This window comes from Hetaerina americana, unplaced genomic scaffold (genome assembly GCF_022747635.1).
Source record: "Hetaerina americana unplaced genomic scaffold, ioHetAmer1.1.p SCAF_28, whole genome shotgun sequence".
Taxonomy (NCBI): domain Eukaryota; kingdom Metazoa; phylum Arthropoda; class Insecta; order Odonata; family Calopterygidae; genus Hetaerina; species Hetaerina americana.
The window spans coordinates 2,485,590-2,504,094 of NW_027286852.1; positions in this window are offsets into that span (position 1 = coordinate 2,485,590).

An 18,505-nucleotide genomic window follows, 5' to 3' on the forward strand; every position below is an offset into this window, starting at 1 on the left:
ATGAGACAATGCCGCGAGAGAGTAGGAAGTGAAGGGAAGACTTGGGTAGGTACTTACAGGAGGACAAGAGGATTGACCGGGCTGAAGGGTGACCAGAGGCGTCGTCGGCGTCGAGTCGTCGGAAGGAACCGGCCGGGGGATGGGATGTAGACCGGTAACTCGAGCGAGCTGGTCTGAAGGTATCGGTGAGGAAGGGACCGAACCCTTACGTAGCGAGGCTGGTCCGGGGAAGCGGGGATAGGGAGCGGGCGTGGACCGAATTCCGAGCGGAGCACGGCTGGTCCGAGGTTATGGGCGATCAGGATCACACTCGCGGGCCACCCGTCTGCCGAGGATGGTCACCCTTTTATCGGAGCTCAGGGTACAAAGGGTAGTCTCTCTTGTGACGCACGGCAGGGCCGGGGGAATCACTCGTGACTCCGCTCCTGACTCACAACGTTCTCCCGGTATCAGTCCCCGGACTGATTAGCCGGTGGTCGCGGCGGTGGTTTCCAAGAGTTTGATTGTGCTGACGCATAACCCTTGCAACATAATCTTACTTCCCTCCCCGGACTACCACCTGGACGAGGTGGAAGGGCTTGTGCGTTCCGATGACCCCTAGAGCTGTGCTGGCGGGAGTAATAATAATTGATCCTGGTAGGATCACCCATGCCAGATAGGTTGAAGGTTAGGAGCCAGACGAAAGGTAGTCCACGCAGCGTCTGTTCCTCAGTGAGGCGGCTGCAATGGCGTCTGACCCCAGTGGGGCGGCCAGTAAGTGATGGTGTCACGTTAAAAACACTATCGCGGAAGGCAACGGGAAACCACCTCAATTATCATTCCCAAGATTAAAATGATGGAAAATACAGAGATTTTGAGTCCTGGCAACTACGGGGCTCGACCCAATCGGCTATGTGTCGTGGAAAACCAGCGGCAGCAGGACAGAAGACGCAGGAGAAGGAGACCAAATTAGTTTGGATAGGAGCGTGGAATGTTAGGACAATAATGAGGACAGGGAACTTGGAGAATATTAAGCGAATGATGGAAAGGGGCAAAATAGATATTTTAGGTCTCTGCGAGGTGAGATGGAAGGATAGCGGGGATTACTGGAGTGATCAGTATAGAATAATATACAGCGGCGGGGACGAGAGCCAACGAGGGGTTGCATTGTATTAAATGATGAGGTAGGAGGAAGCGTAGTCAACATAGAGCAGGTGACGGATAGATTATTACTAGTAGAGATAAAAGCAGAACCGACGAACTTGGTTCATGTATACATGCCACCGAGCAACCATAAGGAAGAAGATGGCGATAGGATGTAATATCGGTTAGAGGACATAATCGCGTGTGTTCCTGCAGGGAAACATTTGATAGTGATGGAGGATTGGAATGCGACGATAGGCGAAGGAAGAGATGGTGATGAGGTGGGGGCTACGGTTTAGACACGAGGAATGACCGCGGGAAGAAAGCAGTTGAGTTCTGCAGGAGACAGGGGTTAGTCATCACCAACAATTGGTTTAGACACCACAAAAGACACAGGTATACATGGAAAATGCCAGGTGACTCTGAAAGGTATCCGCTAGATTATATTGTGGTTAGACACGGGTTTATGAACAGTGTGATAAATTCGTACAGCTTCCCTAGAGCGGATGCGGACTCAGACCACAATTTAGTTGTTATGAAATGTAGCGTCCGTTTCAAAAAGAAATGGCATGGGCGGCGAGTTAGAAAATGGAATGTAGAAGCATTAAATGGTTTGAAAAGGAAGGAGTACCAACAGGCTGTAGAGGATATCATGGAGGGTGGTAAAGAGCTAAGTACTATCGAAGAAAAATGGGAAAGGATTAAGAAAGCCGCAAAAGACACTATTGGAACCGTTAACGCTAAAAGGACTAAGAAACCATGGATCACGGATGAGATGATTACAAAGATGGATGAGGGGAGAAAATGGAAGAATGTAAGCGCAGATGTGGCAAGGTGTAGTACAAAGAGTTAAACAATAAATTGAGGCGGGCAACAAATAAAGCAAAAGAAGCATGATGGAAGACGCAGTGCGAAGATATTGTAAGTCTACAGAAGAAGGGTGAAATCGGTGTTCTGTACAGCAAAGTTAAATCTTTATCGGGAACTAAAAAGGGAATATCTATGCTAACAGTTTGTGATAAGGCGGGTAAGATAATAGTTTATCAGAAAACAATCCAAGAGAGATGGGAGGAATACATAGAGGAACTGAATGTTTAATGAACTTAGGCCAAAAAGTTTAGACATTGAGTGAGAAAATGATTTTGAGGAAGATAGCTTAGGTCCAGGCATACTCGGCGATGAGATAGAAAGGGCATTAAGGGAGATGAAACTAAATAAGGCCGTGGGGGTGGATAACACTCCCACGGAAATATTGAAATGGTCAGGAAAATGTGGGAGGAAGAGGCTATATGGGCTGATTCGTAGTATTTATGAGGAAGGAATCTGGCCGGAAGACTTTGTGAGATCAGTTTTAGTTCCTATTCCGAAAAAGGTAAAGGCTACATCACGTGTGGGCTACAGGACGATAAGTTTGATATCCCACGCAGCTAAAGTTGTTCTCAGGATCATAAACAAAAGGATAGAGCATACGCGCATAACCGTTTAAACCCACCGTTTAAACCCACCGTTAGTAGATATGTTTAAATAAGTGGCCGGAACATCGGAAAAGATAAGTGAACTGCTAAGAGAGCATAATGTAACTACTAGATTCTCCACGACGATATTCACGAAAGCAGGACCTAATTCTTCTCTAATAGTAAGATAGGAAGCGTTTGGTGCATCATTGACGCCACGTCGCGCAAATTTGGCGTTTACTGCCCTCTGGTCACTAATTCCTTCTATGGTTTATAGAGTAAAGACTTTTTTGGGAACATTCGTTTCCAACAAATGAAGAATATTTTCAGCCCAGGTCAGTGAAGCGACAAGATCCACAAGCAAGTTGAACGTAAAGGAGTGTAACAGCGACTCGCCTGTTTGCCTTTACCACCCCTTTTAAAACTATGAGTCGTCCAATAAATAGACGGGACATTGAAATATCCACCGATTACGCATAATACTGCGATCATTGTGTTGGGATAAGGAACTTTTGATTTGCTACTCTATTTCTAGTCTAGAATTATATATGTCGACTGGCGGTCTGTAAAATGCATTTAAATAGATTCTTTTGGAATGCGGGCATTAAATTGAGCACCAAACGCTTTCCAAACCATTACCTGGAATTACTTCAGCCCTGCTGACGTAAAACGTTTAAACTACAATAAAGACACGACCCCCGATTCTATTTGTTCGGTCATTTCTGTGAAAAGGAAAGGATTTTGGGAAAACTTCACCATCGGCCACATACTTGGATAACATAAGCTTAGATAAAGATTTCTGTACCAATATTTATATCTGCGCCTGTGCTTTGAATAAGATGATGGTATTCTGCGAATTTGCTTTTTTTAAACTTCGGAAATTAACTACCAATACAGATAACGTTCCTTTAACATTAAGGATTTTTGAATTATTGACGAGGATCGTCTTCTAATTGATATTGAGTCCCTCATATAGAATTTTTTGCCCGATGCTATCTGATTGGTGTTCAATGAACTATTGCTAGCACTGACCCTCAATTCATTTAAAGCTACATAATTTGGCAAAGAAGACTTTAGAGACCCACTAATTGTCCTGCACACTGACTTACACTTTAATCTAAAAGTGCCCTGCAGGGCTCGAATATCCTGCCCGCTTCACACCTAGCGACCTCCGACGTGTGATGAACACCAGAACTGTTGAGGGGGTTCCCAAACGATTGGATCGCCGGCTGAAGGTCGGACGCCCCGACGTCCCTGCAGAAAGTACGCAACCTACGATTGATGCCTTCCACTCGGCTCCAAACCAGAGGGCCACGATTAATCCTCGGGACTAGGCTTCAGATGGAGAGCGGCACGCCAACCCCATCGACGCCGCTTCATTTCCGAGTTCATTTCCCTGAAGGAATTCAGAATCTCTTAAGATCCACGGTCGACGGCATCGCTGACGCCAACATGAGCCACGACCACCAGCCGCCGTTCCAACCGCCGCCGTCACCTGGGAAACTCCGCAATTGATAGCCCTGTGGTATCTGCACCCTACCTCCGCCCCTGTGAGAGCACCACCCAGAAGGAACCGTCAGAGTGGGAAGGGTGGGATTTTAGTGATAGGCAGCAGTAACGTCAGACGTGTGATATTCCCATTACGAGAGAGGGTAGACATAGAGGGTGTGAGCCCAACGGCATGGTGCATTCCTAGTGGCGCCGTATCGAAATTACCAGAGGATCTAGGCTGGGAATCACTCTCGGAGCGAAGGATGCATTACAGATTGAGGATCTCTTGCACGTGAATTGGAAGAATGCCTCCTTAACAATGATGTTGAAAATGTATTATTACCCCCATCATACTCCGGTAGGAGAATCATACCAATGAAATGAGAGAGGTTAAGTGTACAGCAGACAGATTTAAGACATCTTTTTTCCCACGAACGATAAGGGATCAGAATGAAATAGCTTCTGTCCGACCACGCTAGGAGGAAAAAGTGTTTTCGGTGAAGGATAGTGTGCTGTGAAATCACCCCCTGCCACACACCCTCGTGGTGGCTCGTAGGTTATTAAATAATTAAATTAAAGAAATAAAATGGTAAAAACACTCCAATTGGGTTCGTTAAACTTCATATTCCGGGATAATGATGCTACACTTAATTTTTACGTCACAAAAATGATACTTTATAGCGTCTTAAGCCTTTCTCTACGCACTCACATTTCTTTCTCGTTACTATGGGAAGAGTCAACCCCAGCCGCACTCTCATAAATGGGCAAAGGATGGGTGAGGACAATTAGAGAGGATATATTCAATAAATAAATAACTCAAATTAAAAATAAAAAAATAAATAAAAAAGGCAACCGGTTAGAACCTAAAGATGTTCTGGCTAAGGTTTACTAGATGGCATTGACCCTCGCCCTTGTCAAACACTCAGCAGTCAGGGGCTTACGGGAGGATTGTCTCTGCGCCAGCGGCCCGCCGATCACACGTAATAAAATGAAATAAATACAAATTAATCGCGTACTCTCTAGCTTGGAAGTACGAAATAGCATTGATTCTTGCTAGTCTCAAGCACTCACACTCAATCAAGGCTTGCGAAAGACTTCTCTCTGCGCCAGGGGCACGCCAATCACACGTAATATAATAATAATAAAAAAAAGCAAATTAATCACGTACTCTCTAGCTTGGAAGTACGAAATAGCATTGACCCTTGCTAGCCGTAGGCACTCACACAACCGGGGCTTTCGAGGGGTTTCCCTCTGCGTCCGCCAACCACACGTCATATAGTAATAAAGCAAATTAATCACGCACTCTCTAGCTTGGATGGTGCTTCCATAGGCTTAGGCCCCTGACTGGTGAGTGTTTGACATGGGCGAGGGTCAATGCTTAGCCAGGCATATTTTGGCTCTAACCGTTTGCCTTATTTATTTATTTTTATTATTTTTCTTTTAATTTCAGTAATTTATTTATTGATTTACTGCATATATCCTTTCTAATTTCCCTCACCCATCCTTTGCCCATTTATTCGACTGCGGCTGGGGCTGACTCTTCCCATAATATTCATATGGCCGTAGTTACCGTTTGCTTTACTCATTTCTTTCTTTGTCTTCCCTCCTTATTATCCTTGCCTTTAAGTCTAGAACTCCCGATTCTGTGTGACTTATTTATTACCCTAACGAAACAATTCTTCAACAGATTTAGGCGAGATGTAGTGGGATTTCGACATTATGAGAAACAAATTTGCACTTTTCCACAGATTCATTTGTAACGTACAACTTGTTTGGGTTCATCGAGCCATCTTCTGCCTGAAGATGGCTCGATGAACCCAAACAAGTTGTACGTTACAAATGAATCTGTGGAAAAGTGCACATTTGTTCCTCATAATGAAACATGTCTTATTTGTTCTCACTAATATTCTTAATTTTTTGTTAAAAATACTGATAAAAAACGAGAAACCCACCCCATTTTGTTTCTGACCTCACTCTTTAAGGTTCGCATACCTCGTGCAATACTCTGCTTCCTATTACTCCCATAAATTTGGCGCATGCGCCGCCTTCATTTTTCTCGCCAATGAAGCCTTCGCATTTGCGTGACCAATTCGGCGGAATCCCCTCCCGCACAGAGAACTCAAAAGGCTTTCGTGCACACGTTGCAGCTTTCGCAACTTACGGGTCTACGCCGAAAAACTTTCGCTGAGCGGAATTTCAAAACCCACCCGCCACAAATCCCCACCCCCACACCCTGGCCTGGGCGTTGCAACCTCGACACGCCCCTAGGAAGACTCTTCGCACCCCTGCGGTCTTCCGAGCCAAAAATTGCAACGGTGCACCTCTCTCCCCCGCCCTTGACGTGCTCCCCCTCTCATTTGTCATAAGCCTTCTCGCGCCATGGCCCCTGGAGGCTGGGGCGCCCAGGTGAGAAGGCTGGGAGAAAGGGGGGGCCTTCCCACGGGGGGGGGGGGCGTCACCCAGCCGAGAACAGTGCGTCCGTCATCGTTGGGAAAACAGTGACAGGGAACAACGTTAATTTATGTACGTTAATGCATTCAACCGACAGACTGATCAACTGTAAGACTGGAAAAAAATGACGACTGAGCCTCCATTTTATATTTTAGCACACGTTTCGATTTCTTTATTCAAGTGTAGGAAGAGTATGTACGAGGAGTAATATAATCTCGTTCGCCGCCAATAATGGCGATGAAACTCTTCGCCATTAGTCCCCATTCACTTCTAAACTTGAACGAACAGCGTTTGCGGTCCCCACGAATATGGGTGATAAGGGTGAGTGCAGGGCACGGCATCAGCTGTCGATTGTGGAGTTAATGAAAGCTTATAATTCATCAATTCGCTTCGCCTTTCGCTTAAGAATAACATATGTAGAATAAATAAGCCTCACATGAATAGTTAACGTGCATTTAACAGTCTATTACGATTCCATTTTTGTTGAGAGAAAAAAACGAATGTTTTTGCCAATCATACTTAAGAGGTGTGTTATTCCAAGGGATGGAAGAATCGGGTACAAATCTCCCTGAGAAACCGCGGGAGAGAAACTAAATAAATGGGAACCAACCGAAAGAGTTAATTTTTACTTAAAACTACATCGACTACACTGCCCTTCTGGACAGAAGAAACAGATTTTATTCTTTGCAAAGCCTCTCGCCTCTCAGCTTCACTTAAGCTACGAATGACATATTTCGGGCACCAGATCTTTCAGGAAAATCGCAGCCGGCATAGAGGGAAAAAGGAATAGGCTCCCCATCTTAAAATGCTTCATTGCATGATATTAAGTAAACTATCCGCTCCCTCCAGCAGCTATCATATGGAAAACACGAATACGAAAAGACTGCCTAACACTAAATACTGCAAAAGAATAAACTATTAGCATACGAGTATAAAGTATAACATCTCCGCTATTGTTCGAATGTAATAGTCTTTGTCAGTGTAGGGAGTTTACCAAAGTGATAACTGCTTCCTTATTCTGCATAGTTCTAACCCTTAATTTGGTCTATAGGTTAAACATTTGTTCTGGCCATGATCTTCCCTTTCGAAACCCTGCTTGGTATTCTCCTGTGCTGTACCCTGCTTGTTCTTCTTCCATATTTCATAATGCTTTCAATAATGTCTGGTGTGTTACTGGTAGTAATGAAATATTTCTTCATTTCTTTGTGGCCACAACCATTTGTGGAGCAGATAGATCAGTGCTTTCTTCCACTCGTCTGACCAATCGTCTCGCCAATCGTTTTCGATGATCCCATGCACTTTCTTTCTTGCCACTGACCCACTAATTTCCACACTGCCGCCCCTTTCCCATATTACTATTGGTGCATTATGGTCTTCAGGGTTTAAGACCATAGTCTTCAGGGTTTTTATGGTAGTGTCTATTTCTTCTAGAGTTGATAGTTCGGTCAGTGCGTTCAGCTGAAGTTGCTCTTGGATCTCTAACCTTGCTGTGGGTTCTTCGCCGTTAAGTCTTGCACAAAATAGTCTGCTAACAGTTGACAGATGCCATTGTTGTTCATTGTCAGGTTCCCATTTTTGTCTTTAAAATGTTCAATTGGTGGTTGGCATCCCGCCAAGTTCTTCTTCTGGTGAAAATCCCCAGTGTTATTTTTTTAAATCTGCGTCAATTTTTTAAAATCTGTTGTTATTGTATTTCCTTCTCTCAGTTCTACTTACTTCTATGCCATCTTTATTTTCCTGTGAATATCTCCCAGCATTCTCCTTCCTCAGTAGCTAATTACAAAACTAAAAATTGGCAACTTTCCACAGAATGAAATTTAATAATGCGACCGGTTTCAATGTAAATACATCATCGTCAGGTGATGTAGTTACATTGAAACCGGACTTTCACGTAGTTACATTGAAACCGGACGCATTAATAAATTTTAATTTGTGGAAAATTGCCAAATTTTAATTTTTAATTAATTATGATAATCCACCATATCACGCCTGAAGCGTCTCTTTTTATTCCTCAGTACCATTCCACCTGTTAGTGGCTAACCCTTCCGCATACATCTCCTTCTCTCCACTGTGTCTTCGCGGTGCTTGTCCCACCTCCCTTTCTGCTTCCATCACTGTGCATCTTCTTTCCTCCCGGGTTTCCTTTCTCTAACCGCTTATTTTCTCGCTGAATTCTTTTTTATATTGTTTTAGAAGTTTTTTTGTGAAGCCTCGTATCACTCTCCAACCTCGATTCAGGTTTTTTTCGATTGAAATTTCGTCTTGACTTCCATGATGAAGTATTTGTCCGTGTCTAAGCTTTGAGTCACCTGCCAACTGTAAAACCCATACTTTCTATATCTTATTCTTTTGTTAATAGTGCGTGGTCCATTTAGTATTTACCTTGTCCAATACTTGGGGGAGGGGCTCCACGTTTACTTTTTCCTCGGTATTTTTCTGAAATATGTCGAAATCAGTCTTATGTTGAATAGCCTACAGAAATCAATAAGTCCTTCCCCGTCCCTGTTTCTTCTCACACATATGTATTCATGTATTCACTGTGTCTGAATACCGATTACGCTTCGAAAATATAGTTTATTCCTACCGAAGATGAATTCGATGGCATTAGACTCGACCTTCATGATGACGAGAGTAAAACACAACTCGGAAGGTTCCATAATATTTTTTCGCGCTGTTCAGTTGTTTCGCCAAACAGTCGGCGTCTTAAGCCGACATCTTGATAGCGGTCGTCACCGACAAAAGAGATGCAATGTAATTGCCAAATGTCATTTTTCTTTCTTCTTCTTCCTTGGGCTGAAATTCGAGGAAAATGTTTTTGATATTTTACTCAGAAAAATACACTTCACCCATATCCAAACCGAATTACACTGGGAAACACACAATATATATATATATATATATATATATATATACACGATCGTATACATTGAATTCACATTTCCTTCATCGTATCACGAAACTCACGAGTGATAAATGGGAGAAAATTCGCAATGTTATGTAGAACAAAGAGAAGGAAGAGGAAGCGTAAGAAGACACCCCTGGCATGAATACAGGGGTGGCAGAGGGAGGAGGAGGGCAGGAATGAGTGGCGGGCAGAAGGGCCGCCCACTTGGAATTGCCGCCCCTTCGTGGACGGCCCTCGCAGGAAAGCGAGAGTAAAAGCGAAAGGAAACAATGGAAGGAGTGGGAGCGTCGGAAGGGGATATGGCGAGGGGGGGGCGGAGGATTAAAAAGAAAGCAATTGAACGAGGACGTCCCGCAAAACTCTTTCCTTCCCCTACCCCAAACAATCCTGCTCCCTGGTCGTCCGCCAAAATGCACCGCGCGGAGATCGATAGCAGACTCTCTCTCCCCCACACTTACGTCACAAAAATAAAGACTCTTGCTAAAAGAAAGAAACGGCGATGAAAAAATAACGAGGGCGCGGGAAGGAGAGGGGGTGGGGGGAGGGGAGGGTGTGTTGTGGCGGGCGCTTCGCTTTCGGATACAGGTGAGTGCGGGGGAGGGGGGAAGGGAATAGAAAGGGAAAGGGCGGAAGGGGAGGTGGCTGGTTCATTGGGGAAACGTGGCAACGCAGCGTCGCCTGGGTGCAGTAGTACGGCGTCGATATGCAGTGTCGCCCCCGACGTGGTGCTCCTTCTGCACCCCCCTCCCCGCCCCCGAAACCCTTCCACTTTCCCTGCAGTCCCTGGCCATTAATGGATTCAGACGGAATGCCATTAAAAAAACAGAAAAAAGGTTAAATGCGTTCCGCACAGAGCTCTGCACTACCGGCTTTTTTTAAATTTCTTGGCACTTCGAAGGCAGACTGGAGTTCTCCACGAAGACGTAATCGCTGCACTCGAGGGAAGACAATCCCGGAGGCAAGGAAGAACGTTTGCTTGGATCGTGGCACACCCTATGGCAGAGACTGGACCGACGGATAAGCAAACCACGGGTAAGAATTGAATACTTCGAGAGATGAGGAAGAGAAGAATCAAATGGACTGGGCGATCATAAATGGGCTAGTTAGCGGGGCACGCGATACCTTCGGGTAGAAGGAAGGGCGTCGCGAAGAGGAAGGCCGAGTGGTGTGGGAAGGGGGCGTGGGAAGGGGAGGTGCGAGGGAATCATTTGGATTATAGAGTGAGCAGAGGGCTGCAGTCGACACCAACCTTGACATCGAAACACTTACAATGAACCTGTCCCCGAACTGATTATCTTGGGCGACACCACTCACGACTGGGTGTCAAAAATACTATCTTGGAAGGAAGGACAAAAGGAAAGGAAGACGCAAATGGATCAATTTTTTGAGCTCAACATTCCCTCTTTAAAAAAAACCGTAGTATCATTCACACAGTTAGTGAAGCCGTTCGAAACAAGAACTGGACACTAGTGCCTTCCTTCCACAGCGCACTTAATGTGTAATTTCCGGGAAGAAAAAGCATTTTCATTTGTTTCGTAAGCTGAATAAGCGGTTAAAACAAGGGGAAAAGACTACCCGGGTCATTTCTAGAAATTCATGCGAATCAAAAGTATAAATGAGAGCGATAGTACAGAGTACGAACGTATTAGTTAGAAGGAACTCTTTGGAATGCTTGGATAGTGTTGACGACAGGAGAATTAGAAAATACAAAGCAATGAAGAAATGAAGAGAGGAAATATAGATGTTTTAGGGCTATGCGAGGTGAGATGGAAGGATAGCGGGGATCACTGGAGTGATTAGTATAGAATAATATTCAGGGGAGTGGAAGAGAGCCTTGCACTAGTGGAGATAAAAGCAGAACCAACGAACTTGGTCATCGTTCAGGCATGCATGTCACCAATCAAACAGAAGGAGGAAGAAGTCGATAGGACATAATCGTGCATGCATGTGTCCATGGAGGGAAACATTTGATAGTGATGGGGGATTGGAAAGCGATTGTTGGAGGAGGAGGGACTACGGCTTAGGAACAATGAACGACCGCCGGGAGAAAGCAATGAGGTTCTGCAATGATTATAATCATGAGGAAAACTTAGTGTGAAATCAAGAAACCAAAGCGGTTTTTTCATCATTAACGCCCGACTATCTATCGAGGTGTCTTCACCATCGAGCTGGCAACTACATAAATGCTCCATGACCTCGCCTGATATGGATGAGAGGGAAATAGGTTTGCTATTGCTGGTTCCTCCTTTTCTTTGCTTTTGAATATAAGTTTTACATTAGCCGTTTTGAAACCACTGGGAACCTTATCTGACAGCGATTTATTACATATGATTTATTGATACAGCGCAATTTCCGACCCTAGTACCTTAAATATACGAGCGGGTATTTCATCGGGTCTGGATATTAATTGGCTTAATTATTTTTCAGCAAACATGCTATTCCATTATATGAGACTTCTATTTTCGGCATCGGTTTGCGGGAAATAATTGGTAGGCTATCGGAGACATTCGTTGAGACAAAAGCGAAGAAGCTTTGAAAGAAGGAGCTTAAAAATTGGAAATTCTCCCAACTACCGGTTACTCTTTCGCCTTTACCATTTTTGAGCGAGTTAACAGCTGACTAATTCCCCTGAACTGTTCTGACGCATGACCAAGATATCTTTGGATTCTCTTTCAAATTTTCCGCCAACATTTTCTTTTTGATTTCACTTAACGCTTTCCGAAATTCATTCCTGGCATTCGCCATAGATATCTTAAAATCACAAGCGACCTAATTTTTTTGGCGCTGGAGATATCATACCTAATATTTTTCATATTTGCGTGATATAGCCTTTGACGTTGCAAAGCCTTTCTAACATCCGCGTTGTACCATTTAGGTTCCGTGTTATCTTTCATAAATTTCCTGGGAATGAACTTGTTGACTGCTGTGAGCGTGATCTCAAGGAAGTGGTTCCACGTGTCCTCAGTATTTCGGTGTATTCGGAATATTTTCGGGAATATTCGCTGCGAACAAATAAAAAATATTATCACCCCTAGTTGACGAAGTGCGAGTTGGGTTCATCGTAAAGGAATCCAGTAGCGATTCGCAGATATCTTTGCCTTTACATCCCGTTTTAAAACTATATGTGCTCTAGTCTGTAGATAGGACTTAGAAATCTTCACCAATTATAACGACAAGATCATTATGTTGGGATGAAAAACCTTTGATTCGCTGATCTATTTCTAGTAATGAATTATGTATGTCGCCCGGGGGCCTGTAAAATGCGCATACATAATAATGTTTGATATCCCACGAAGCTAAAGATGTTCTCAGGATCATCAACAAAAGGATAGTAGTAGTAGTATTTGGGGGAGGCGACCGACAGTTGAAGTCATTTGCACCATAGGATGAAGGGTGAGGAGAAACCCGGCGTCGGCATTAGCCTACTATTTACGAAAGGCGCCAAGGCATCCGCAGCTTAACGTCCCATCCGACGGACGGCGTACTCACTCATAGTGCCTTCCACAAAGCACCTCCAGTAGTGATTGAGATACCCCTGAAAAATATTCAACACCACCGGGAATTGAACCCGGGCCCTCTGGGTTGGAAGCCAGTACGTTAGCACCCGCACCATCTCGATCCCCCAACAAAAGGATAGAGAGTAGGGCAAATGATTTCTTAGTGGATGACCAGTTTGGGTTTAGGAAGGGGAGAGGTACGCGTGATGCCATTGCAGTAATGAGATCACTAATCGAGAGGAATATAGAACACAATGTCGCAAGTATGCGACATGGTACTCCTTCCCTGGCTCCTCCGAATACCCCAAACGATCAAAGACACAATGTTGCAAGTATGCAACTTAATATTCCTTCCCTGGCTCCTCCGAATCTCCCACGTGACTAAAGACAATGTTTCAAGAGTATTCCCCCCCGGCTCTTGGGTATAAAAGCCCTCGTCGCGGGGCAAAAAGGAGGTCAGTTGGTTATCTGGCGGTGACCGGCAGGGCACGATGCTTCGGCTATGTTGCCCGCGTCGCGACAGCGTGTCCTATTGCTGACTCAACTTCGGACGAGGCCTCTGCCTAGTTAACGTTCGTCGTGACCGCGTCCACCATACCTTATCGCTTCCTTTCTGACGGACGAGGGCTCTGCCTAGGTTACGCTCGTTGTGACCGCGTCCACCCTGCCATACTCCCTTCCCTTCCGACGGACGAGGGCTCTGCCTAGGTTACGTTCGTCGTGACCGCGTCCACCCTGCCTTTACCCTGGCCCAGGCAATGTTCTGCCATTTTACTGCTGCCCGCACTCGAGTTGCTTCACCAAGGGTCTAGCCATCCATAATTTACTGATGCCTTTGTAAATGGTGCATTATGACTGATGTTCTAAATACACGATTGTTTGGGTAAGACCCGGTGTAGTTATTCTGACTTTCCCCGATACCCTTTGTGTCGCACCTTAGAAACGCCCCTCGCGCGACAACAACCAGGAGGTATTTGCCTGTTTCGAAAAAGCGTTGGATAGAGTGAATTGGGAAAAACTAATGAGTATATTGAAGAAAATAGGAATAGATTGTAGGCAAAGGAGGCTAATCCGCAAGCTGTACATGTCTCAGACTGCTCAGGTGCGAGAGGGGAACGGGGAGTCCGGTTGGGCAGTGTTAGGAAGAGGTGTAAGGCAGGGTTGCCCATTAATACCGTTGCTGTTTCACCTGTATGCAGAGGAAATGATTAAAGAGGCATGGGAAGAACTGGAGGTAGGAATGAAAGTGGGCGGGGAATTCGTAAAATCAGTTAGGTTTGCTGATAACCAAGCTTTAGTTTGTCAGTCAGCCAAGGGGTTGCAAGCATTGTTTGGTGAATTGGAAAATCAGTGCAACAGGTATGGGATGAGAATCAATATTATTAAAACAAAGGTTATATGATTTCTAGAAAGAAAAAGGCTAAGCTAAACATTAAAATAGGAGGGCAAAAACTAGAGCAGGTAGAACAGTTTACGTATCTCGGAAGTGTTTTGGACCAACAGGGTCAAAGTAGTAGGGACGTAAGGAGAGAATTGCGCTAGGCAAAGAGGCTTTCACAAGGATGAGGGAGTTAATGACGGGGACGTTGAGTAAGGATGTTAAGAAAAGACTAGTAAAATCTTTGATATGGAGCGTAGCTATGTGCCGCGCGGAAACGTAATCATTGAAGCAGGAGGATAGACGCAGACTGGAGGCTGTTGAAATGTGGGTGTGGAGAAGAATGGAGAAGGTGAAATGGACAGAGAAGAAAACAAATGAGGAAGTACTTGGTATGGTGGGCGAAGAGAGGGGTTTGTTGGGAGCAATCCTATGGAGGCAGAAAAAGTGGATGAAGGGGGTTTTGATCGGTAGTGGGATGTTGAAGACTGTAATAGAGGGGATAATGTTAGGCAAACGAGGAAAGGGAAGGAACAGGATAGAGATGTTGGATAGAATGAAGGGAGGAAGAAATTAGGGAGAGATGAAGAGGCACCTGATGTTGACCAGGTTGCTGGATTTTGTTTTATTAGAAGTCTCAAAATATTTATTTGGTAGTTGTGTCCATCCGATAACCTACGTCAACCGGTAGATTACCTAATAATAGATTCTTTTGGATTGAGGACATTTAATTGAGCGCCAAACGCTTTCCAAACCATTACCTCGAGTACTTCAGCCCTGCTGATGCCAGACCTTTTGTCTGCATTAAAGACTCGGTCTTCGATTCAATACACTCTGTAGTTTCAGTAAACGGGAAAGGATTTTGGGAAACTTTCATCGTCGATAATACCATTGGATAACATGAGCTCAGATAAAGATTTCTGTCCCAATAATTGTGTGCGCCTGTGCTTTAAATAAGGTGATGATATTCTGCGATTTTGTTTTTTAAACTTCGCCAATCAACTACCAATACAGATGTTTCTTTGAAATGACAGTTTGTTTGAATTTTTAACGAGGATCGTCTTCTTATTCATATGGAATCCCTTATAAAATTCTCCGTCCGAAGCTATCTGATTGGTTTTCAATGAACTATTGCTAGCACTGACCCTCACTTCATTTAAAGCTACATAATTTGGCAAAGAAGACTTTAGAGACCCACTAATTGACCTGCACACTGACATAAACTTTAATCTAAAAGTGCCCTGCAGGGCTCGAATATCCTGCCCGCTACACACCTGGCGACCTCCGACGTGTGATGAACACCAGAACTGTTGAGGGGGTTCCCACACGATTGGATCGCCGGCTGAAGGTCGGACGCCCCGACATCCCTGCAGAAAGTACGCAATCTCTGATTGATGCCTTCCAGTCGGCTCCAAACCAGAGGGCCACGATTAATCCTCGGGACTAGGCTTCAGATGGAGAGCGGCACGTCAACCCCATCGACGCCGCTTCATTTCCGAGTTCAATTGATTGAAGGAATTCAGAATCTCTTCAGATCCACGGTCGACGGCATCGCTGACGCCATCATGAGCCACGACCCACCGCCTGGAACACTTTTTGCCCGCGGAGTTATGATAAGCTTATTAGGGTATCTAACGTTTTAGAGGATCTAGGCTGGGAATCACTCGCCGAGCGAAAATGAATTAACTGATTAAATCACTTGCATTAATGATGTCTCTATAGCAATGATATTGAAAATGTGTTATTAACCCCGTCGTTATTCGATAGGAGAGATCATGCGAGCAAAATTAGAGAGATCAAGTGCAGAACAGATCGATTTCATATGTCATTGATTCCACGAACGATAAGGGATCAGAATTACATTGTCCGGCCGCAGTAAGGTCATATTCGGGTAAAAATTAGTCTGGATGTGTGTTCACCCCCTGCCACACATGCTAGCGGTGGCTTGCAGGGTACCAAAACATGCATAATAGAGATACTTTTGTCTTGTGATTTATCTTCATCTCTTTCTCCTCACGTTGCTCCTCTTGATCTAAATGCTGTGGTGGCAATGGCTGGGCTTTGACCCCGTTGTCGGTCGGGAGCGGGAATGTTTCGCGAGTGGGGGAGGGGGCGAGTTTTCAGGCGAGATGAGGATAGGGCAGGCGCTTAGTAACAGCAGAGACTCCCGAAGAGGGCACCACGACCCAGCGCCCCCCTCCCCAATTCGGGCGTCCACACGCTCCGCGGACGCCCGCGCATCGTCGCGCCGCCCCCGCGACGCGACGATGCGCGGGCGACGCCTATTATTCTTTCGGCGGGTGACCTTCGCGTTGAACCTGTTCCACCCCCTCGAGGGGAGAGCGGAGGCGGGCGCGGTGGAGGGACGCAAACACACTCGCACGCGCACGTCTCCAATTTCCGTAACTATTCGAGGTATTTCAACCCTGAATTAAAGCACGGGAAATAATGTATTGCTCTTTTTTGTCACATTATTTTATTTTATATTGTTTATTATTTTTTCCTCTGGAAACGCAAAGTATTTGGTCTTTTCCTCGTGCTTTGCAAATGGATTTCCACAAAGCATCGGCCTCAACTATATCTCAAATGAACTCTAACTTATTAGCAGTGGTGCAAGGGAGATGGGCTGCAGAACTAAGCGCTGCTGCACCCAGAAAGCCCGAGTACCATTACCTTAAACATAGGTGAATGTGGGTTTTCAACGGACCTATAAACTGACCACTGCTGCTACACTTCTAAACCCTGCCTGACACGGCACTAAAACCTCCAGGAGACACGCACTCCAATAAATGAATCTTAAGATCCATGCAATAATTCCCGCCTCTCTCCCACGCGCCAATTCTCTTTTGCTCCGCCTACCTCGTTCGCCCGCTCCTTCTTTGCATCCCAGTCTTCGCCTCCATTCCCGCCTGCCCCTCCAAACGAGTACGCCCCACTTCCTCTGCCTCCGCCCCCAAACTTCCCTCCTCCACATGCCTTCTTTACCGGCCGGGTTGTTCTAGGCCGTGAGTACTCAGCAAGTGTATGGGATCCTCAGGAAGTAGGCTAGATTTAGATTAGATCGAGGGCAACAGAGGGCAGCTAGGTTACGTGAAACGTTGTTATGATACAGATAGCAGTGTCACCACACTATTAGAAGAATTACGATGGGAGCCACTAGTTGACAGTAGGCTTGTGTACAGGAAACATTCACTGCGAAAATTGGAGGCAGGTTACTTATCCGAGGATGTTAAAGGCATATTACAGGCTCCAACTTACGCTTATGGTGGACCAGTTCGCGTACGTAAAACCAGGGAGATATTTTGTAGAACAAATAGATATAAAATGTGTTTTTTCCTCGAACCATTAGAGATCATCATAGACATGACATAAACCGCGTTGGAGATAATTATAATTCGTAGCTTACATTTTTTTAATCAGGTAATCTACCAGTTACGGTAGGTTTTGGGTGGACACAACCATTAAAAATATATTTTGTAACTTGGATAAAAACACAACCCAACATCCAAATCTGTAATCAAGTCCCTCTTGATTTCTGCGTAATTCCTTCCTTCCTTCATTCTCTCCAACATCACTATCCTGTTCCTTCCCTTCCCTCATTTGCCTAACATTATCCCCTCTATTGCAGTCTTCAACATCCCACTACCGATCAAAACCCTCTTCATTAATTTTTCCTGCTTCCTTAGGATTTCTCCCAACAAACCCCTCTCTTCGCCCACCATACCAAGTACTTCCTCATTTGTTTTCTTCTCTGTCCATTTGACCTTCTTTATTCGTCTCCACACCCACTTTTCAAAAGCCTCCAATCTACATCTATCCTCCTGCTTCAATGACCACGTTTCCGCGTCGTACATAGCTACGGTCCATATCAAAGTTTTTACGAGTCTTTTCTTAATATCCTTACTCAACGTCTCTGTCATCAACTCCCTCCTCCTTGTAAAAGCCTCTTTGCCTGGCGCAATTCTTCTCCTTAGATCCCTACTACTTTGACCGTGTTGGTCCAAAACACTTCCAAGAAACGTAATCTCTTCCACCTGCTCTAGTTTTTGCCCTCCTATTCTAATGTTCAGCTTAGCCTTTTTCTTTCTAGAAAAATAGCATAACCTTTTTTTTATTAATATTGATTCTCATCCCATATCTATCGCACTAAATTTCCAATGCACCCAGCAATGCTTGCAGCCCCTTAGCTGACTGACAAACTAAAGCT